This window comes from Lepidochelys kempii, chromosome 10, assembly GCF_965140285.1.
Source record: "Lepidochelys kempii isolate rLepKem1 chromosome 10, rLepKem1.hap1, whole genome shotgun sequence".
NCBI lineage: Eukaryota > Metazoa > Chordata > Testudines > Cheloniidae > Lepidochelys > Lepidochelys kempii.
This window is the reverse complement of record NC_136389.1, coordinates 68,075,148-68,099,806: the sequence shown is the minus strand read 5'-3', so window position 1 is coordinate 68,099,806 and position 24,659 is coordinate 68,075,148. Positions and strand designations below refer to the sequence as shown.

At 41.0% G+C, this 24,659-nt stretch overlaps 1 long non-coding RNA gene across 2 annotated transcripts; it reads right to left on the bottom strand.

Moving 5' to 3' along the window:
• Window positions 1-893: 893 nt before the first annotated feature.
• On the bottom strand, window positions 894-18,046 carry LOC140895003 (uncharacterized). 2 transcript variants are annotated; one of them, XR_012154024.1, is made up of 3 exons: window positions 17,267-18,046; window positions 15,873-16,293; window positions 894-961 (listed from the first exon to the last, which is right to left on the bottom strand). It is a non-coding gene; the product is annotated as an uncharacterized LOC140895003 (long non-coding RNA). The 2 variants fall into 2 exon arrangements; XR_012154025.1 differs by lacking the exon at window positions 894-961 and adding an exon at window positions 12,869-12,980.
• Between the last annotated feature and the right edge of the window lie 6,613 nt (window positions 18,047-24,659).

Below are 24,659 nucleotides of genomic sequence, written 5' to 3'. Positions count from 1 at the left end.
GCACTTGTGGTGTGGCCACAGGAGGAAAGCAATAACTGACATCCTTTTCTAGTCAATTCACAGTCAAAAGAGTGTTTGTAATTTCGTAGTTGTCTAGCTGAAGCTCAGCACATATGGTAGCTGTTGTATGGCAAAGAGAAAAACAGTACAGTACTTAAGCAAGAAAGATGATGCAGTCTGCGTATTAACTCTGCACTTAAAGTGAGCTCCAGTGCAGTTTCTTTCTTATTTAAATCTCTGTGTTCACACTTTGGATAAGGACACAAAACCACATTTCCTGATACCACAATTTACTGTTTTCTTTTACCCATTCCTTTTGCCTCCTCTTTATTATATGAGAAATCTGGCATGTTAACTTGCATATAACCCCCTTGAGAAATGCTAAGGATTAAAAGTAAAACTAGCTGGAAGGAGATTATGTAGCCAAACACAAACTAGTTTGGTTATTTTTCCAGAGCATTCTCCCATTTTCCTGCAAATGTGGTGTTCTAAAAGCCTTCATCTTTAGCTTTACCCCTAGATGCACAAGTAGAACAAATGAAAATGGCACAGATCCTTTTATATGACCTGGGGGAAAGAGGAATACAATTTTGAATAACAATGTCTGCATTCATTAGGAAAATCTCACTCAGTTTGCTTTATAATCATTTGGGGGGTGGGGGAGAGGTCACCTACTGTTATTTCCTTAAGAATATGAAAAGAATGTTTATTATATCAAATACCACATGAAGCAGTTTTAAGCAAGGGGGTGGACAGTGAAAATGATCCTGAAGTGAATAGTGAATAACAATGATTGCAGATCTAAGTGTAGTTCTGGTTTTGAGGTATTTCAGAATAAATTAACAGATCAATTCAGTGCACACAGACTCATAGCAAAAAAAAAAAAAAAGTGAACTTACTTTTCTTTGATTTATTCTCTACAACTGTTCTTGAAATCCTCAATGGAACGATGGAGTGGTGGCTGAAATGAGGGAAGAGGAAAAAAAGGACAAGGAGAAAGGGGAGAAAGGACAAGATGGGAAAAGAAATCTAATTTGGTTTCAGGTTTCATTACATCCTCAAACTCAAACCAGGTTTATCAAAAGGTTCATGAAATCACTAAACTTGAAACTGATTTATGGCTTGGGAGTGAAAACCAGGCAGAACTGGGCAACTGTGATCACTTTTAACAAAAATTCTGGTGTTGAGAGTTCACGTGTACCCACACTACCAGTGCATAGTTCCAGATTAGCCAATGTGCACTCGATGCACTTACACAGGGTCCCCATCTCAGGGGTCCCCTGGCCACGAGATTTGGGTGGGTAGCAATGTGAACTGGCATATGTGGTTGCAATGCCACTCAGGTTTGGCCTGGCTGTCCTGACAGAGGGGTGACTAAGCCAAATTTCAGTGAGTGCATTGTGACCTAGTGCACGGGCTTGCAGTGCCACTCAGGTTTGGCCTGGCACAACCTTCATCATGATGGGGTGGGCAGCCAGGCCAAATTTGAGCCAAGGTGAGGGCTTCCCCGCCCCCCCTAATTTCCATAGTAAGGGATCACAACTCTTTAATCCCACACAGCCAATGCACACCAGCCCCAGAGATGGGAACTTCCACACTTCACACTGCAACATTAAAGAGCACTAGGCGAGTCCACAATTACACCATCAGTATACATACAGGCATCCGCTTACGGTATATAATCACTTCTTGCCCATTTTCCTTTCATTTTGAACAGGAACTAGATCCTGTTAATAAACTTAAAGGGATAGAAGTCAGCCTGAAATCTAGTTTAAAAAAGTTATAAACCATACACCTGCTTCTGAGTCTCTCTCTGTCAAGTTATAGCAGCTTGCAATCACATTTTCCTATTTTTTAAAATGCTTTTCTCTTCCTTGAGCATGTGAAAAAACCATAAAAACAAAACAGGAAACTGACTGAATATTCAGGGGAAACAGTGAAACTGACTACACATAAAGTGCTGTCAAATGCACAAAGTGACTTGAAAACGGAAGAGGAAAAAAAAGTTTGTTTCCTCTAATCTCTTTCAGTTATAGTAGTCTCAGTTGTTGTAACAATAGTAGGAAAAACATTTTCCGACATAAGCATGAGATGCTCAGATACTATGCTAATGAGACCCATATACATAGGTCAGTAAACAGACAACTACACAGATATTTCTAAATTGACATTGCCACTTTAAGCATTTACTGTTTAATCCCAATATATATGAGAGGCGATTTGGGGAATCTGTCTACGTACAATTTATGAATTCTGTTTGGTGTTGCAATGCTGTTTTTATGAAATTGTTACATCAGGGAATTCCTCTCTGGGGAATCCACCATTTGCTGACGGGGCTGTAGCAGATGCCTACAACCAGACCAAGGACTGGGCAATAGAGCGTCAGCGTCGTTAACCTGAACAACTGTGCTCTGACTGAATAATGGGTATACTGAAGAGGTTGACTAAACAAGGAAACCAGTTCAACCAAGTTGCTCCGCAGGGGCCTGGTGGAGTTGAGAGTGACAAATCCCTAGCAGCAGAACAAAGAAACCAGGTGTTGGCAGGGGGACAGATAAACTTGAGGGACTCACTGAGTGAGACAGGAAACTTTGAGCAGGAGAGAGAAAGAGATGGGCATGCTTTTGTAGCAGGGGGTCTTGTTTAACAGTGTGGCCAGACAAGGTCAGAGAAAGCTAATTGACCTAGAAAGGCTCCATAATTCTGAAAAACCACAACGACCTGTGGGGGAAGGATCCAGGACATCCCAGAGAACTCTGCCCAAGCCCAAAGAACTCTCCAGAATAGTGAGGAACCTGAGGCAGGGAAACACATATAAGTATGTCTATTACTCTGTATAGTTCTGTGTATTCTTCATGATATCTCAGTAAAGAGTAATTGTGTTTAGAATTGTGCACAAAGTCTGTCCATTGGCTTTTGCAGGCCCTTGAAGAGTTAAACTACAAACTTGGAGTGCCTACCTGGCTGGTGTTCTGGGAAAGGGTGTGTGTTGGCTGTGGAGAGCCTGAGGGGTCAGCAGTAGGGGGCTAGAGAGTTGGATCGTGGGATCCCAGCTCTCAGGAGGGGATGCGAGACAGAGGCTCTGCAGCCTGAGAGTGTGGCTACAGATCCCAAGCCTGGGGCAGTGCCTATGCTCTGTTCAGATGCTGAAGTTGTATGGGCTCAAAGTATGAGAGGGGCTCCAAAGACAACAGCCTGGGAAGTGTCCAGTCAGAGGGGGAGCTCTACCAGGGCTCCATGTGTGTGACAGTATGAGTTTAGCTAATATTCCAGAGGCCAATTTAAGCTCTGGTGTAACTCTGTTAACTTGGTTGATTTAAATGAAGTTACACCCGGGATTATTTTGGGCCCTCGCGCATAAGGCATCTAATATAGTATCATAGGGCCAGCCCCAAAGGGCAAAATACAAGCACAATTTAAAATAAACAAAGAAAAGGAGCCATCAGGGAAATATTTTCTTGTTCCGACCCAGTAATTGGCTGTACACAAAACTCAGTTCTTAGGACTCTCAAAAATCATTCATCCTCAACTGCTTACTTGAGGTTTACAGAAGTCTGAGCCACATTAAATGTTCTGGAGTACAACGTGGAGGTGTGTAGGAAGGAAGTGGATATACATCATTACAGAGATCTTAAATGAACCATTTTCAAGAAACCCAACTGAAGATAAGTTATTTTAAATGAGAAAACTCTGCTGTGTTTTGTTGTAAATCCATTTTTCAGTTTACATGGAAGCCTGCTTTTTTGATGAATGCAGGGTACTGCAAGTTGCAGAAGGTAAATGGATACATTTTGAGTTCTTTGCTAGGATGGAAATTTAAAAAGTGACTCCGAATGGAAAATACTTTTTCTCTTGGGTCTTATGTTTCACACTGTGCTGATAAATCTATTTAGATCATAGAATTAAAAAAAAAAAAAAATCCATGTTAGAACTCCGCAAGAAGAAGATAGGAATGTTAAATGAGACTACACACCTCCCTCATTACTAGCTTCTTAAAAATGTTGCCTCAAGTGGTTAAAAATAAATAAATTGCATTGCCGTCTAACAATTTCAAACAAGCACGTTGTAGCTGCAGGCTCTATCTCTGCAGGTTTTATTAGTAAAGCAAGGAGTCAACGGTTGTGATTTACAGTCTGTAGAAAAGATGATGTCATTGTAATGTGAACAAGGTCAGAGTCCCCAGAGACACATTACCCTGACAATAGGATGAGATCATACCATATACTTGTCTGCTCCAAGGGAAAATAATCAAGCAGACTTAAATGTAAAACTGTGCTGAGCATTAGTCAAAATCCGTAGAGGCAGCATTTAGTCTAACGTAATACAGTAGAGTGCTGTAGATTTCTTTCCGAGCTTTACTCATGAAAAAGCTTGCTCAGCAAGGGCCCAATCCAACTCCGACTCAAGTCAATGAGAAGTTAATTGGAGACTTCCCGAGGAGCTGGATCATACCCTGAGGGTCTGCCACAGGATACCCGTAGCACATCATAGGATGTGGCACCTGATGCAGAGAAACTCATTTTTAATGTACGTAGTTTTTTTAAAAAAGGTAAAAATGTGAACTCAGAATTACACAACCTACACAGATTAATTACACCACATCCCTTAATACAAAATGCTGTAAAGAAGGAAAGTGTTCTCGAGCAATTCTTTGAAGTTATGAGGGTTTTGTTTTCCCAGCAGTTCACATGTAGTTAACATTATATTTACTTTTGTTAAAATATTCCAAAGACAATGTTAAGTAGAAGATCTAATTTTATCTGTGAATGTTGTGATGTGTATGGAACAGTACTAAGGGGCTTAATGGAGAATAACCTATCTATACATTATTCATATCCTACTGTAAATTTTATAGAAATGTATGTCCCAGCAATAAAATTATATAGGCTGGTTAAAAAAATTCAAACCTACAGAAAGTATAAAATGGTCTGTAAAATTCAGGTCAGGTCCTCAGCTGGCACAATTTAGCATAGCTCCATTGACTAAAATGGTGCTACAGTGTTAACTACATGTTAACTCTGGAGACTTCAACACAGCTACATGTATTTACACAAGCTGATGAAATAGGCTCATAAGGGGATTTTTTGTTGGTGGTGTGTTTTAAAAAAAGTAATTTCTATAGATCCCTATTGACTTAATCCCCATATATTCTATAGCTCCTTTCTATAAAGGGGAATAAGTTAGATTTTTTTTGGTTGAAATGGAAAAACTGTCAGTACCTAGCAGGAGATACACTGATCATCTGAAACAAGAGTGATCCAGCTAGTTTATTAATGCACTGATTCACAGATTAAAACTGAGTGTTTAAAAAGAAAGTTTTATAAAATTGGGTTTTCTATCCAAGAGATTTTGTATACCCCTTGGAAGTGGTACGTTTGAAATTATCTGAGACCAAGACAAGAAAGCTAAACAAACAAATTGCCAAAATTTGGTGCCACTGAAGTGAAAGCAAAGACCTACGTGGTGTGCTTTATAAAGAATTACAATTGTGTTTCTGCTTAAGATGACTAGCTTCCTGGATGTGGGTGTTTCATTTAAACTTTGAAGAGGACATCAAAACACATTTACATGAATATAGATCATTGCTTCCGCTGGGAGATTTAAATGTATCCAACAGCTGTGGGGAAGGATTTTCTCACTTCTCTAAACATCCTTCCTTTAGACAAAGAATTAGTAACTTATATTATAGTCTTGTTTATATACTGTGACCCTAACAGCATCCCAGTGCAAGAGGGCAACAGGCTCATTGGTATCTGGTAGCGTGTTTCAGCTGGTCGGACCAGGTCAGGGCACCCCAATTAATTTAGGTCATAAACTGCATCTGATATGTGTCATACAAGGTATTATTGGAAAACTAATAACACACTGATCATTAATATTCTTGCATGGTGTATGTATGGTAAACGCCCACAGGACCATACAAATATGAAGGAAATATGGTGTTAGAATGTATTGACCAGACAAGTCTGAGAAGTGGGTAAACAGGTCTCTCCCAGAAAAAGAACAGGCCAATGCCTTTAGCCAGGTGTCGGAGTCAAATGTCAAGTGGCTGCTCATTTACATCAGAGAGGGCAAGGACGGATCAATTTGCATTTTATCAAACAACAGTGGAGGAAGAAACCAGCATGGAATTTCCTTCATCACGAGACTCCATGTCTCCTTCTGTCCAGCTTGAATTAACTTTACTTTGGGAGGGAACCTTCAGAATAATCCATCTCAAAGGTTCAATGGGCTATAAAAGACAGGGACAAAGAACCCCAAGTTATCATTCACCTAAGATGACAAAGGAACTGGGCACTTTGGACTTTATGGGAGATCCTGAGCAAAGGCGTGGTCAGTCATGTTGCTGAAAGGTAGTGTGGTAAAAATCTTATCTTGAACCAAGACTGTAGTTTTGTTATGTCTTAGTCTCTAGAAAGCATTTTGCACTCTTATTTGCTTGTAACCATTTGTGACTCGATCCTTTATACCTGAACTCTCTTAAAATCCTATCTACTCTGGTTAATGAACTCATTTTACTTTTAATCTAAACAAACCCAGTGATGTGTTTGAATTGAAGTGATTGTTAACTCCAGTTAAAGTGATAAGCTGCATTTTTTCTCTTTAGAGGAGCAAATGAACCTTCTTATTCCTCTGAATGGTCCAGGAAAGGACACTGCAGAGCACTCGGTGTGGGGAAAATTCAGGAGTGGGGGGCAGTGGCGTCATCTTGCCCCGTTTAACCAAAAAGCGGGTGGATACCAGAGTGTGGCTGGAGTGTAACAAGCAGGCTGCTGGAATCAGAGTTGCTAGTCCAGGGTTACTTATCACACAGACACTCATGAGCACTGGCTCTAAAAGAGAAAGAAACCATAGAAAAAGAGGATAGGCAATCTAACCTGCACAATTGCCAAGCCTTTCTTGTGATGAGATCAAAAGCTGCTAAACTTGGCTATATCACTGACAAAGGCCATTATACAAAGTCCTGCAATCTGTTTAACGCTTTGTTGACCAGCCTCTGAAAAGTGGTTCCTGCATTAATTAACCCACATGTAACATTTTGAATTCATCCATATCAGCAATAAAAGCAGAATTTTTCTGTGCATCAGGGTCCAAAGAAATCCACCAATAACCTTTCACAAGGTCAAACATGCCAAGATATTTAGCATTGCTCAAGATTTGCAGCATGTCATCAATTCTGGACATGGTATAAACATCTGGCATGCTGAGAGCTTTGAGTTTTCTACTCTCCACACAAAATCTTACTGTTATCTTTCTTAGCATAGGTCTTCACTGGCAATGGCAGCGCTTTAATGTGGCTTGTGTAGTCATGGCAGAGTGCTCTAAAAAAACCCATCTCCACAAGGGGCGTAGCTATACTGTGCACTGTCTATACTGGCATGTTACAATGCTGAAACCTGCAGCGCTCCGGGGGGTGTTTTTTCACACCCCATAGCAAGAGAGTTGCAGCACTGTAAAGTGCCAGTGTAGACAAGCCCTTAGGGACAGATACAATGGGCGATGTCCAAGAGCTGTCAAAGTCTTTAATTACCCTCAAGTTCAGCGTGCTCCGTATTGCGATACAGATTTGCTCTTGCACTGTACCAGTGGTAGAATAAGCTTAGCTGGGTGCATACTGAAGACCTACTGTGCCAGTTTTATGGGTGATCTCATAGGTCTTCCCAGTGTTGCTGGAGAAAACTTGTCTGTGGCTCTTCAGTATACACAGCAACACACAGAATCTCTTTTCAGTCTGGCTTAGTACTTTGCATATCTTAATGCCTTCAAGTGATAAGTCATCTTGGCATTCAGCCATCAAATCTATGCCTCAGTTTCCCCTTCAACACAACAAATCATGTTTATCATCGCTTCTCTATGGTATGCTTTAAGCCTGTTGGTATGTAAAAGCTGTGGGGCAGCATAACTGTGAGGCCTTTTGAACTATATGTATATTGTCACCTCTTCCATCACTTCAAAAGGTCCCTCCAATGAGCTTTGCATTTTGTATTTTTTCGCAGGGATAAGTACCAATACCAATTCTCCTACTTCTAAAGAGTGTTTATTGGTATGTTGATCATACCATGCCTTTTGTTTGGACTGACTGTCCTTGAGCTTAGTGTGAACCACCTCTGTCATGTCCTTTAACTCTTGCCTGAAACTTTGTACATATTTCTGCCTCAGTGGCCCTTTCCCAGGAGTCTCTGATAAGATCCAGGGGTCCCCTCATTTTCCTTCTGTACAAAAGATCAAATAGGCAAACACTGTAGATTCTTGGGGGCACCTCCTTATAAGCCAATAGCTAGGGTAACATTTCATCCCTATCCAGGTCCCGCCTGTTGGCAGACATCCCCAGCATTGATTTTAGTGGCCCATTAAACCTCTCCACCAGACCATTTGTCTCTGTGTGATACAGGGCAGCTTTTACTTGTTCAACCCACACAACTTCCATAACTCACCGAATAGCTGAGACATAGAAATTTGGCCCATGATCAGATAAAATCTTTTAAGGGAAACCCACTCTGCTAAAAATAGTGAAAAGGGCTTTGGCTACATAATCCGCTTCTATGTTATTTTGAGCAACTGCTTCAAGGTATCTAGTGGCAAAATCCACTACCACCAAGATATACTTTTCCCATTTGGGTAGGACCAGGCATAAGGCCCACAATGCCCATTGCTACCCTATGAAATGCCTCTTATCTCACAGGCAAGAGCGGTAGAGGGACTTTTGGGGGTCCTGCAGGTCTTTTCCTCTTCTGACATAAGTCACAAAATGTGCAAGATTCTCACATTATTCTGTATCCCTTGTCAGAAAAAATTCTTCCTTAACCTATCATAGGCTCCCGAGTGACCAGCAAAAGGGCGATTGTGGGGTAGCAACATTAACACCCCACAGTGCTGGGCAGGCACAACTAGCTGTTTGTGAGGTTACCCAGGGCTTCCGTACTTCCCTGGGGTGCTTCTCTGTGCAGCTTTCCTTCCTCTTCAAAAAACACTTCCCCTATTTGCCTTCCCTCAAGGATGTTCCCAAGGATGTGGTTCCCTCAAGGATGTTCCCAAGGATGCTTTCTAGCATGGGGTCTGCTCTCTGTTCGTTGGCAAAACCTTGGCAGCGGACAACCTGAACAGACTCTCCAGTCGCAGGGGAAAACTCCTTCCCCTTTAGCTTGGTATGCTTGCTACCCTCCTCTGCTACGAAGAAGCTGACCTTCTTGGCCCCTTCCACACTTGAAAGCTCATTGCTTTCTCTTGCTGAGCTGGGGCTGGGGCCATCCCCTCCCACCTCAACGACATTTTGTCTGTACAATTCTCTCCTGAGATCACAGAACAATAGTCCTTTTTCCTGCGAGTTACTACATTAACTGCTTAGGACAAAACCAAACTATCATTCCCCACAAGAATTGCCATGGAAATACTATCCAGCACACCAACTTTCAAAATTCCCTCCAGATCTTCCCATTCCACATGTACTTTAGCTAAAGCTACAGTGATTTCATGTAGTCCCAATGCTCGGTTCTGCTTTCTTGCCAGGGATCATGTCTGACTGTTTAACCGTGCCCCCCCTGATCAGAGTAATCTCCATCCACACATTCTTTGCCATGTACCTTGGCAGCTTTAACAAATTCCTTGTCTACCCCCCATGGACAGGAATGGGTTATCCCTAAAGTGAAGTCCTCACAAAATTAATCCTATAACCTGCAGGTATCTCTTGGGATTCTAGGTTAAGGACAGCTGCTTTAACTTGGGTTGGATGGGGTGTGGGCTTAGCTTCTTTCATTTTAGGGCAATTATTCCTCAGGTGTTCGGGGAACCACAGGTTAAACACCTTCTTGGATTGTTCTCCTGCAAGGGAGATTCCCCAGGGAGAATCTATTTTAGGGAGGAGAATACAGGGACTCCCAATAGTTCTCTTCCTTCCCAAGGACAAAATGGAGCTCTCCCGTAATGCTGGTCTTCTGCACTCCCCCTGTGGCTTGCAGTCACTGTATGCTTTAGCTTGCATATGTGCATCAGCAAGAGACATAGCATTTTGGATCAAATCCAGGGATTTATCCCTCATAGTTTGTCTGATTTTTTCAGAACATATGCTCAGGAATTGTTCTTGTGCACAAAAATCAAACAACTGATCATAACTCTCTGCCACCTTTGCCTTGGCCCATTTTGTCTTCACAGAATTTGTATCGATATTCTCTATGACTCATTTGCTCATGCATATTGAGACATCTAAATTTTATTCTATACACTTCAAGGGTAATTTAAAACCTTTGCATTAAAACCCTTTTAAATTCAGCGTATTTCAAAGCCTGTTCAACTGGCTTTTCATTAAACATTTTTTTCAGTGTTTTACCAGATAGCTTTCCAATCAGTGTGGGGACTTTCTTGTCTTCTGGAATTTTATGCAATTCACACAGCCTTTCAAAAGTAGTGAAATATTCTTCAATACAGCCTGTGTGCGCAGGGCACGGCTTCTCCCAGTTAGATATTCCTTGTGGGAGGGAATACCTGGTGTCTGTGGAATCTTTCCATGTTGCTCCATCATGATTAGGTTATATTACCTTTCCTTCTCTTTTTCTATGACTTCCTTTTCTTACCGCTCCAAGGCTTATCAGTGGGCTGTTTCCTCTGGTCTTAAAGTGTAAGCCTCAGGTAAAATAGCAAGCTGTGTGGAAATGCTGGTTCAGCCAGACCAATGTCAGGTTCTGGGGTGCAATCCAGACTAGCGAGGGTTGTCGTCACTACCTGCCCTGTAACCCTGGGTGCCTTAAATTGCTCTGCTGCTGTAGCTCCTTTGTCTAGATTCCCCAGCCAGCATACAAGCATGCACTGAGTGTCTGTGTGATAAGCAACCCTGGACTAGTAACCTCGATTCCAGCAGCCTGCTTGTTACACTCCAGCCACACACTGGTATCCACCAGCTTTTTGGTTACACCGGGAAAGATGACCCCAGTGCCCCCCACTCCTGAATTTTCCCAAACTGTGAAATTTTCCCTGCTCTGCAACAGGGGTGCTGGAACTAGGGGTGCTGAGGGTGCAGCAGCACCCCCTGCTCTAAAGTAGTAACAACCACCAAATCCATGGTTTCTGCTTTCAGCGCCCCCAGCTCTCTCCTGGGCCATTCAGAGGAATAATAAGGTTCATTTCCTCCTCTAAGGAAACAGCTTATCACTTTAACTGGAGTTACCATTTCAATTCAAAACACAGCACTGGATTGGTCTGGAATAAAGTAAAATGAGTTCATTCATCAGAATAGATAGGATTTTGAGAGAGTTCAGGTATAAAGGATAGAGCCAGAAATGACTACAAGTAAATCAAAGTGAAAAATGCATTCTAGAGACTAAGACATAAAAAAACCAGAGTCTTGGTTTAAGGTAAGATTTTTACCACGTTACCTTCCAGCAAGATGGCTGATCACCTCTCTGGTCAGGATCTCCCACTAAGTCCAAAGTGCTCAGTTCCTTTGTGATCGTAGGTGAATGATAACTTGGGGTTCTTTGCCTTCCTCTTTTATAGTCCTGTGAACTTCTGAAATGGATTATGCTTTGGGTTACCCGCAAAGTAAAGTTCATTCAAGTTGTGCGGATGGAGATATGGAGTCTCATGGTGAAGGAAGTTCCATGCTGGTTTCTTCCCTCGCTGTTGTTTGATCTGTCCTTGCCCTCTTTGATGCAAATGAATGGCCACCTGACATGTGATTGCTAATTGACTCTGATGACACTTGGCTAGAGGCTTCAGCCTGTCCTTTGTCTGGGAGAGACCTGTTTACCCACTTCCCAGACTTGTCTGGTAAACACATTTTAGTTCCATAATTTCTTCATTTGTACAGTCCTTTGGGCGTTTACTATACATGCACCATGCAAGAATATTAACCATCAGTGTGTTAGTTTTCCAATGATACCTTAACATGACTCTCATCAGATGCCATTTATGACAAACGAATTGGGGTGCACTGACCTGGTCCAGCCAGCTGAAACTCGCTACCAGATACCAGGGAGCCTCTGGCCATCTTGCATTGGGATGTTGTCAGAGCCAAATATACACTATTAAAATCATAGCTACCCTGGCCCTTCTGTCTACTATTACCAACTCCTCCCACCTCCCCACATGCCCAATCTTTAGAATTAAAACCAAAAGTTATACTTATTGCTAAATCTTTGAATGTATGTATATAAACCACTGTAATGACACATTCAGCCCATAAAGCCATTTTTATCTCAGGCATCAGGTGCTTTTTTCTGCTTTGCACCCATTCTCCTCACTTATTTCATTTCCCCCGACAGCACATCCCACAGAGTTTCAAAAATAGGATCATTCCATTACAGTTTAATATATTGTTGCACTAGTAAAGTTCACGTCATGAGGTGAGAGACTTTTTCTTCAAATGTCACCTCTGAACATCTTTGAGTTTACCTACCAGGAGGTTGTAATCCATCCTACAAAAGTCATTCTTTTGGAGGAATCAGAAAAAGTTATGAGTGGAAACTGACAGTTATGGATTCATTTTGTTTGGGAGTAGGGCGTTTGGCTTCCTTGAAGAAAAGGGAGAGGTGATACAGTGCTACGAAACCAGCACATCTTGGAAGAGTCCTTTAGACAATATGGTACATTAAGGAGCCATGCTGCTTAAAGCAGCAGTAACTTCTGATGGGATATTATAATATAACCTTGAGTAGACAGTGTATAAAAAACCCTTTCCGCTCTTGGAATCTTTACTGTAAAATCCACAAATCATTCATTTTACTTCCCACAAGTATGTAATTCACTCTTTAAAAATAATACACGCACACACATACACACACACACACACGTACGTATTCAGTGTTGAAAGAGAAATTCGCAAAGGCTAGGGAGAAGGATACAGCCATTTTGGCAGCAAAAGGCATTTCTAGGGCATCCTCCTTTATTTTTGGCATTCTGGTACAACCTAAAGGCAAAAAAACATGCTCTTGGGAACTATCATGAGCGAGGGATAAAAGTCACCACTGGGAGGGATGGTTTGGCAGCATCTAAAGAGTAAAGGAGGAAATCCATCAGTAGCAGGGAAGTCCCCCACCTTTGTCCTGAAACACTGAGAATATATAAGATATTCAATAGATTTCTTAAAAAAAATTAAAAAAAAAAAATCAAGACGCAGCTGACTTTTTCCACCCACAGAACAAAGGGACAGAACATATCAGACTCTCCCCACTTTCCCATTAACTTCAAGTGATAGTTTAACATGGACAATAATGCAGAACTCCTCTAATGTAGCTCGGGAATCATGGAAGAATGTTCTCTTTTGGCACAGTCTCAAAAGCTACAGGATTCTCCTCTGTTATGATCAAGAATAGAAGTTATTATCCCGCAAACGCTCTTCAGCATACTTCATCAGCCACTCCAAAATGCCATTTGTAATTCCCAAAAGACCTTTGAGCTGTTTAGATCAAGACCAAATTCTTCTTCCCCCTTCTGTGTGATCCATACTTTCTTCCAGTATGCTTACTTCTAGTCCCAATACTTTCTAAACTAAAGTTTGTCTGTTTACACAACTGTCCCTCTTTTGTGGTCATGATTACTGCTGCATCCAAAGAGTGTTTATTACTAAAAAAAAGGTGAAATGAAAAGAAAAAGTTGGGATTGTGTCTTTTTATTGCTCTTTTTATGATGAATAAGGATGCACTGAAATATTTTAAAAACATTTTGACTTGATTTTAATACAATATTTGAACTATCAAACATACCAAGTCATCATTTCCTTCTCCTTTGTGGTCAGACTTTGCCTCCTGGATAATGTCATCAGACGGGGCTATAATCTTAAATGTCTGTCTCTCTGAGTGACAAAGGAATGCTGACTCATAAAAATCAGCAAAGGGTGAGAGCCACATTAGAGTTGCTAGTATCATGGGATATCCCTCCTCAGGTCCCCCAAACCCTTGCCAAAGTCCTCCAGCAAAGTCAAGGAAGTGAAGACCTGATATTTCCACATGAAACCACAAGCACAACACAAACAGTTGTTTGGGTAGAGGTTTTTGTTTATTTTTGTTTCTTTTTTGGAGGGGTGTTGGAAAAAAAACTTTGAAAAAGTCTTTATCATAAAGCACCAATGAAGGACAAAAGTTAAACCAATAGTCCTGATCCTCCTGTCACTTGCACTGGTGTAAGTCAGGAGTAAATCCAGTGTGAGAGGGGAATCAAGACCAATATTTTCTTCTTTGTTGTTCACTGTCAATATTGTAGGTGAAGATTTACTACTAGCCTCTAGCACTTTAGTTTCAAATCATCCAAATCCAAATAAAGCTTAAAGCTGGAGAAAGAAGTGTCTGTACAGTCGAAAATAAGTCTCATTTTTGTACTTGTAAAAGGAATACATGAGGGCTATAAACAATGTTTCCTAAAAATGGCACAAGCTTCTCATTTTAAATGTCAGATAAGGATTTTGCAGCATGCATTTCAGATTTGTTAAACATAGTGGCTCTTCTAAAGAGTATACATTTTAAAAAAATAAAATGTAATAAAGTTGCAATAAGACATTATACCACAAACTCCAGTACTGCCAACCACAAGTGTTAAAAAATCATATTGGGCCCTAAAAATAAGGAGATAAAAAAAGTATACCTAGGGGCCCTTTTACATGCCCTCTGGGTTTTGCACTTGGCTTATCTTCAAGCTTCTCTTTGCAATCCTGAGGGCTGGAAATGTCCTTTTTAAATATGAAATCATATGACTCCAGCAGTTGGGACATCAAGAAAAACACCAAATATTGCAAGATGTCTGATAAAATTAAGAAAATTGGCAACTTTGAAACTCCCTTCCTTCATGCACAACTGGTTTGCTGTTTATAGGAGTTATGATAAACTATGCAGAAAAATATTTCTACTGTCCAATAGGATAGGTTTTATCTAGAGAGAGAAATGGCATAGCTAGCTAAGGTCTGGTCCACACTGGGGCGGGAAATCGATCTAAGTTACGCAACTTCAGCTATGTGGATAACGAGGCTGAAGTTGACGTATTTAGATCTATTCACCGCGGTGAGTCGATGGCTGACGCTCCCCCGTCTACTCTGCCTGCACCTCTCGCTCCGGTGGAGTACCAGAATTGATGGAAGAGTGCTCAGGGGTCAATTTATCATGTCTATACTAGATGCGATAAATCGACCCCCACTGGATCGATTGCTGCATGCCAATCCGGCGGGTAGTATAGACAAGCCCTTAGTCACAGGTTACTTGTGTGCTCATAAATTGAACACAAAAAGAGTTTAACATATTAAGGGCCAGATCCTCATCTGGTGTAATTCAGCATGCTTAACTGAATTCTCATAAACATTAGTTTATGTTAGCTGAGGAGTTGGCCCTAGAAATCACTCTATAGCTACCAAAAGTTGACAGCTAAACTGCATTCAAACTACACTTCCATGTAATCAACTGCTGGAAGGAATTGTGATAGAAAAAGGATGCCTTCTGCAAGGGAAGGAACACACAGACACTTATATATCATGCTAATGTTAACGTCATGCTCAATCACATGGGTAAATGCAAATAAGTGCTATAATTAACTAACAATTGATAAAAACAGACTGGAGAAGTAAACAAGAGTTTCTGTGCAACAATCTCAGTGCAATCTATTGATATTTTGTTGCCCTTCTCCCCCTCCGTCCCACACCCCTGGTGAAGATTAAGGTCAGTGCCCAACTCCCACTGAATTTCAATGGGTTTTTGGCATCTAACTCCCTTAGGCTTTTTTTAAAATCCCAGCCTAAAGCAATTGCACTTTGCTGTGTTAAGCAGTGGAATATTACGGATTACCCAATCTTGCTCTCTAAAAGTAAACCACATGTAATATGACAACGACCTCATCAAAGTCCAAAGACTGCAAATAATGAACAATAAATCTGTTTATAGAGCAATAATAAGTGAACCTACCTGAAAACCACATGATCTTTATACCAGGTTTGAAAGACGCAGCTGTTTTTCAGTCAGTTATGACTGGATACATTGTGTTGTTTTGCTTTGGCCAGTACAGTCTGTCACCTGCAGGCTTTAGAGGAAAGGCTAAGTCCACTCCATCATTTTGGCAGCTGTCAATTCTCTCATCTCTATATTCCTCAGTTCCCCGCTGCCAAATGCAACTGGAGCACTTTCTCCTTGGCTGGGATTGTGGTATGCAGACCTCAAGTGCAACTGACAGCTAGCAGGGAACATTCATACAGCTGTGCAGTTATTGCAGTTCTCCTCTTCTATAGGCCAGGTCTTCACTGGCTGAGAAAGCAGAATGGTCTTCATGGGACCTAGCAATATTCTATTATGAGTTCGTTCAGGGGCCTAGGCAGCTCTGATGAGACACCTGCAAACAAGGACCAGAGGGACAGGAAAATTATTAAGTTTCCTTCATGGAGTTTCCTACACATCATTCCCTCACGGAAGAGGGGTCTGGACTCAAAGGGGTGAGGACTCCCAACCTCTCAGAACCTGTGGATCCATGGGGAGGGACCCCTTTCACAGATCCATGTAGCTGCCAGGAGTCTTTTACATGGATAGCTACTGTTCTTTAGGCCTCGCTGTCCCCCAGCCTCTAGCAGCATGCTCCAACAGGAGCCATGGTGTCATTGCCTGGGTCTCCGCAGAGGGACTTGCCCACAGAGTTATTCTGATACAGCTGTGAGCTGTTTTAAATGTCCCTGCAGAAGTTGGACTGCTCTGAGGAGATGGCACTGCAGAGAGCCTCCTGCCCCTTGGTCTGCCCCTTCCCATCATGTTAACTAGAACCATAACCCCAAAGAGCTCCAGTGGAGGGGGTTCTGTGAAATCTAGAGGAGTGGGAGTAAGATGTGTAGACATGCAGGTTAGGCAGTTTCCTTTCACGCTGGTATGAAGATATCCACCCATGGAAGAGATTCTCTGAGCCCAGATAATTATGTTCTGCCTCCTAAGTTCCACCATACGGTTTCAACTCAGTGCAATAACCTTCTCTATTTCAAACCTGTGTAGCATTATTTTGCGCTCTTAAACAGTGTACATTTCACCCAAAAGTAAGTAAGGGACTAAGTAATCCCTATTACATAATTTACCAAAGTAGTTAATACACAGGATCCTCAGAATAAAAGCACCAAACAAGTGCAATGTATTATTTTTTCACTGGGTTTTTACAGCCAAATATTTCAGACGTACCCTTTTTTCAGCAGCCACAGTTACATTACTCACTGGACTCCACGTTCATAAAGTTTGAGTATGATAGGAATTGACTGGATGTTGTTTTGATATATAAAGGTTAATTTAAAATAATGTAAGAGATCTATATTGCATGACAGCAGCATTACCAATGAGAAGTCTTGGATTCAGAAACAAGATCAGCTTTCAAGCCCCCAACCAGCGATAGCTGCACTTGTCATGAACATACTGCACTTAGTCCCCAGGGGAAGTGCATCTTCAGCTGTCATGTATGCAGCTCCTTCTGTTAGTCAATCCATGAAGAAATACTGACTTTTTCTTCTGAAGAGTCAGTCACCTGACCTCCTAAAGGTAAGTGCTGCTGTGACAAGAGACGAAAGGCAGAGAATTAGCTAAACAGTGTGCTTGGTAATATGCTCATAGCCTGCTACAGTATTACATTACGAGTTGGTTCTGGATATATCTGTCTATATCAATGAACCAAAAATCAGCCCTTGGAGTTAGGTGGCTGTTCTAAACCACCTCATCTTAAGGATCATGAAAAAAACCACAATCAAGCGAACACAGCAGAGGCAGCCAGAACCCATTCATCTTTCATATCATTATTCATGCTATGCAAACTACTGTTGTTTTTGATCAAACATCGTAGTCCCTGTCCCGGTCCCTAGAGGACTGATCTTGTCTTTTCATCTTTGAATCATCCAGTCTATTTCACTATATTGTAAAGTTCTCTGACTTCTTGCTTTATATATAGTGATCTCCCCAGTCTAATTAATTTCCATTCACTAAGGATACTGCAACCCAAAGACCCATTTCAAGCTGCACATTTTTGCCTCTGTTGTCAAATGATTTTTTTCCCTCTTGAGCAAAGATGGACTAAAATCTGGGAAGAAGAAAGCAGCAATTTGACCAAACAGTACTTTGCCTTTAGTTCTAACATTTAAAAGAATAGTATTTTAAACACTCAGAAATTCCCAAGCAACTGTGGGACCACACTAAGTGCTCCTTAGGCTTTATTCATGGAATCATAGAATAATATCGTAGGACTGGAAGGGACCTGGAGAGGTCATCTAGTCCAATGGTTCTCAACTAGGGGTACATCAACTCATCTAGATATTTGCCTAGTTTTACAACAGGCTACATTAAAAAACACTAGTGAAATCAGTACAAACTAAAATTTCATACAGACATTGTTTATAGTACTCTATATACTATACACTGAAATGGAAGTGCAATATTTATATTCCAATTAATTTATTTTATAATTATATGGTAAAAATGAGAAAGTCAGCAATTTTTCAGTAGTAGTGTGCTGTGATACTTTTGTATTTTTATGTCTGATTTTGTGAGCAAGTATTTTTTAAGTGAGGTGAAACTTAGAGGGTACACAAGACAAATCAGACACCTGAAAGGGGTACAGTAGTCTGGAAAGGTTGAGAGCCGCTGATCTAGTCCAGTCCCCTCATGGCAGGACTAAGTATTATCTAGTATTATTGGTTCTCTCAATGCCATTGCCAGTCTCCTTGCAGTTCCTTCTAGGGGCAGTGCTTGCAGTGGCATTTGACAGCAGCCCATTACACTGCTTACACCTTTCTTAATGCCAAAGACAAATTATTGGCTTCTTTTGAGAGCATCCAGCAATGCTATTCTGCAGACAGTCTGTCCCACACAGTTGCAAACACCTTGGCACGGGATTAAAAATAAAGAGAAAATTCACAAAATAACATAGCAGAATGAAACCTAGCTAGAGTAAATCTATGGGAAACACAGGTAGTAGCTAAGGCCTGACCACAAATGCAATCTAACAGTGAAACGAGTTGAAAAAAACACACATTTTAGACCATCTCTGTTTGTCAGCAGCAGTATGTTGTCGCCTTCTGGTCTGGTTCTGCATTTCAGCCAGTTTAGGTGCCTCCCCACCCATAATTAACATCTCACTGTGTAACTAGGGACCCACATATATAATTCTCTGGGACAATGTGCAATACGTGCAAAACTCTTTGATTAGCATGATGCATATCACCTCACCCTGTAGTTCTAATCTTAGGACACAATTACAGATGTATTTCCAAGTGAAAGCATACTCGATCAGGTTCATTAACCCTTTTTAATTTCCTCCTAGTCTGCACTGACTGCATATTGGGCATTCCAAATTTTCTTGAACCTGTGTATAAGGCCACTGTACAGAAGACACACACCTTACAATGGACGATTTCACACTTTAACGTTGTGTTAAGTGCTACTATAACATACAACTGGTTTTGAAGCAAGTAATAATTTTGCTATATCCTTTTCTAAAATGCTGCCTATTGCTTTCTGTATAGACATCTTATTAAAATGAAGGCACTGAGATTCTCTTTTGAACACCTTATAGACAAAGGCTATTTTTTGCAAGGTAGATTTCAGAAAAACACATCTACAGGAGTGTGTGACAGAGGAGAGACTGGTACACACAAACATTACACAAGCTAAAGAGGAAGCTACATGCTCATTAAGTCCTGTCTCTGGTTCTGAGGCTTTCTACTCCAGCAACAGAATTACAGAACATTCCTGGGTAGTTTACGTAAGTCTAAGTCATTTGGAGAAGCAGTGAAACGTGAGTGATTCACTACCTGATTTCATTTGTTATTACAGTGCAAAGGACCATATGAAAAATACTGGAAAAGCTCTCCGCAGATGGGAAAAATGGGCACTGAATTGGTGATGACGAGCAATTTGCCTTCCATTTGTAGTTCTGCTTAAGGATCTGCATATTTTAGATGTGCTGTATGCCCATCTCACAAAAAGATTACTGACGAGGGGGAAAATCGTGTTTGTGCAGATTTAGGAAATGTGGGGGTTAAAAAGTCTGTAGATTCTTTTGACAAAAGTCCATTTCTGCTTCCTGTGCAGATGATTATTTATTGTTAACCTTTTATCCTATCAGCTTTTCTGGGGGAAAATGTACCTAGAAATCTCACTGGAGAATAGTGAGACATCCCAATTTCATAAGGGTGAAGGACAAGCCTTTTATATTGCTGTCAGAAATTCCAACAGGAAAACACTATTGAATTTTGCTTTCTTTTGTTCGGAATTCAGTATCAGTAACTCTTACAAAGACATGCAGTTCCCATATAAAAATCCCTGTAAAGAGTAAGGCAAAGGGTAGGGGGTCAGCTCCCTGGAGAAATGGAAAAAAAGGCTAACGAGAGGTAAAAAAGAAAGAAAAAGCTTCGGTAGAAAAACAGCATCTGTTGAAACAGTATTCTCCTTGCCAAACAGCCCAAACCACAACATTTCATGGCGTCTATTTTTTTTCCCTCTTGTTTGTTAGGGTTTGAGAGATTTTTATAATCATGAAGTGATACAGCTGTAACAGAGCAATAATCCCAAACTGGCTCTCTCAATAGCAAGAGTATGTCAATCAATACTGACTACCCTCTTTATTAATAGAAATTTTCATCAAACTAGATTTTTCTCCCATTCTCTTTTCAGTAAAACACAAACCAGCCCAGAACATAAATAAAAGCAAATGTTCACAACATTGTTGATACCCGTAAAACAGACTGGCAGAATCGAACTCCATTATAGGGAATTGGGCCACCGGTCAAGAAAGTAACCTAATCAGAACAGCACTTAAGCATGTGTTTAAATATATACTTAACTGCTACTGAAATCAACTGGGCTTAAGCACATGCTTAAAATTAAACACATACTTCCGTGCGTTCCTGAATCAGAGCCATAATGGCTAAATAAGTCAGATGCACTTGTGAATTTGCTGAAGATAGCAACAAGCTCCCTGATAATGTAACTCCTTCCACAATTGCATTATCAAACTGGTAAAGACAGAACTAACAAGAAACAGTTGTATACATTATTAATTGTTATTATATATGCACATTCATGCAGGCTTTAAAATAAAGAAAGCCTAATTTGGCTGGGCATTCGCTCTCCTCCCCAAACTCCTTTGAACCCAGTTCTGCAGAAAACTCCCAATAAGTGAGCGCTAGGGATGAACAACTGGCATTAGCTCTTCATAAAAGCAACTTTCTGCCTGGTAATAGTATAAAAAATAAATAGGTTGACAGGTGTCAGTCACAAAGCTGATGTGCAACAAGCAAATCCCAAGATGTCTGCCCACTCAAATTACAAGCAAAATAAAGTTAGAGAGTATTTGTTCTCATTTGAACTATTTCCCCCTCGTTTAAACATGATTAAAAGCCAACAGAGAGGGGAGGGGAAAAAAAGATGGAAAAATCCACCAGTATGAAAATAAAAACATTGGGTCAGCCATGCTTTACTACAACACTTCATCGGTACAGGGACCATGTTTGTTTTGAAGTAGTTTTTTTTTAAAATACGAAAACCAAGTACGCTGCCAGAGAAAAGCCATAGCCATGTAAAATGACTTTTTGATTCATAATCAAAGTTTTGGCTGCACTGAGTTTAAGTATATAGCGGAGTATAACAGTCCATTGATATCTCGGCAATGATAGAACACCATCACCTTACAAGTTTACATAAATATTTGATCTCCAGAATCACACATTTCAGAGAGGTTTTCATTCCCATGGATTTTACATATCAAAGGAGATGACAGTTGATTGAACTTTCTTGTAAGTATGCTGTGAACATGTGTTCAATAGTAGGTAATGAATAAATACTAATGATATTTTGCACTTTTATAGCACCTTCCATGAAAAAGACTCTCAAAGCACTTTGCGAATACTGATGGATTATGGTTCAACACCCATCTCAGGTACAGACAGTGAAGGGTTTTGGGGTCCCTCTTTGTTTTTAATCATTTTTCTACAGAAGGGGCAACAAAGGCACAGACAGTTTAAGCTATTTGCCAGTGTCACACAATGATGGTAGAGACTGGAATCCAAATCTCAACTCCCTATCCTGCATTTTAACCACTAGATTGTGCTTCTTCTCATTTCCACTAGACCTATGTTTTTTTTAACAGTAAGGATGGATAAACTGGTTTGAACAATCTCTGAACCAACCTGCGGCTGAGACAGAACTCAAACTAAACACCAAACATTTGATGGTAGAATCATAGAAGATTAGGGTTGGGAGAAACCTCAACAGGTCATTTAGTCCAATCCCCTGATCAAAGTAGGACCAACCTCAACTAAATCATCCCAACCAGGGCTTTGTCAAGCTGGGCCTTAAAAACCTCTAAGGATGGAGATTCCACCACCTCCCTAGGTAACCCATTCCAGTGCTTCACCACCCTTCTAGTGAAATAGTTTTTTTTCCTAATATCCAGCCTAGACCTTCCCCACTGCAACTTGAGACCATTGCTCCTTGTTATGTCATCTGCCACCACCGAGAACAACCTAGCTCCATCCTCTTTGGAACCCCCATTCAGGTAGTTGAAGGCTGCTAATAAATCCCCTGCTCACTCTTCTCTTCTGCAGACTAAATAAGCCCAGTTCCCTCAGCCTCTCCTCATAAGTCATGTGCCCCAGCCCTCTAATCATTTACGTTGCCCTCCGCTGGAAAAATAAGTTAATTCATTCACATATTCCCTGCACGTCCACTTTTGTTTCTAAAGAAAACCAGGGAGTGACACAAGAAAGACTCTCAGTATTTTTAACTAGGTCACAACGAGAAATAGGTGGACATCTAATGAAAAAGCATAATCTCAATACTTTCAGTTCAAAGCATTTTGCCTGAAAGAAGCTTTGGTTCTATCCCTAGCAATGGCACCAAATCACTGAGAGAGAGACTTTGAGCAATTACCCAACTGTGCCTCCATTTTCTCTTCTGTGAGATGATACTTTCCTGCCATTAAGACATTATACGTGAAGAATATTTCATTAATGTTTCTAAAGCACTTCGAAGGGTCTCTGATGAAAGCAGCTACTTGTACGTGCACAAGTGCAAACTACCGGTCATATTTTCCTTCTGAACAAAAACATACAAAGGGAACAAATTACTGCTTGAATTCCACGGCTTCACTGGAGATGTGGAGTCCACATATTCTACTCCCACCATCCCTCACCAGTCTCTGGGACTGAGGAACATACAGGAGTGGGGCTCAAAAAGAAAGTAAAGGTTGAGGCCCTGCAGAGAACTTCACCCTGAGTTTCACTGATCTCAGGCAGCTGGGTGGCTTCTTGCTTCCATGCAGCACACCCTTTTTCCTCGATATGGCAGCATGGCAAGTCCAGAAGCAGCAAAGCACTTAACTCACTGCTCCCTTTAAATCTGAGTAGGACTGACAGAACACCCCAGTAACATTAATGTTCCTGCAACCAGTAACCCTGCCACTTTTTCAGTGGATCAAGCCCACAAGTTTTCATGGGAGGTGGGGGAAATCATGTTGCTTAGTGTGTCATCTACTCCAATCCCTGGCCCCACCCACTTTTTCCACATGCCCCAGGAGCAAACTCAGATGTTTTACAAAATGGCAAGGTGCCTGAACTGTGCTACTTTCAGCCCCCAACACATGCGCCCACTGCAGCTCTCTCGGCAGATTGGTTACTTTCCATCATGGACAATCAGGGAGGAGCACATGGTTCTACTATACATTGCAACAAATTCAGAGGACATCCAAACTTTTGGATGCTTAGCCAAACCCAGTTTGGAAATCTGAGGTTCACCCCAAACTAGTTAATGTTTGGAGTCCAAACACTTTGAAAATCCATCTGTGCTATCAAAATAAAAACCTGACTAATTAAGGGAAGAATCCCAAATCAGCTACATCCAAAACTGCCATTCAGGGCTCAAAATTGTCTTATGCAGTGTATAGCTCAATATTTCTCTCTTCTCATTAGGTCCAATGACAAGCACGACAGACCTTGTGAATGAGTGAGGTGCTCTATTTCGCTTTGAGTATGATTCCAAGTATAATATACTATCCTGTACCCTGAAAAAAGGGTGGGTTAGTCCCCAAGAACCAGGGGGCTTGATAGTTATTTAACCAGAGCTGTTTTTGGAATTATACATTTTGGTGCAGAAGAAGTCTGCTTCTTGCCCATGTATCTTCTCCCTTCCCCACCTCCCCTGTTGTAATACTCTAGGGACTGCCTAATTCCTAAGCTAATACAGAAAAATGAGAAGCAGGGAAAAGACCATACTGCTCAACATTCCTGCCATGCTTTGATTACTATTAACCTACTGTTCTAGTCTTTTAGCTGAAAGTTTTGTCTTACTGCACTCTGCAGACAGGTTAATCTACTAAATTATTTGTGTTTGAGAAAAGGAAAGGTTTCCTAATGTAAGAAGATAAAAGGAGGACCCTATAGACAACTATTATAAGGGATCTGAGTGCCACTGGATGGGCCTGGTTTTCTCCAAGTAAACCCAACTCTTACTCCTGCTTGTTCACATCATGATGCAAAATAATCTGGGGCATCAAGAATGGTCATTGCTCTGTGAAGGGTTATAACTGCACAGCTATGCAGAAGCTTGATGTGTTTTTGCACACTAAGGGGCAGACCCTCAGCTGGTTCAAGTTGTCACAGCTCTACCGAAGTCACTGGAGCTATGCCAATTTACATCAGCTGAGGATCTGCCACTGAAAACTTAAAAATGCATGGAAAAATAAAG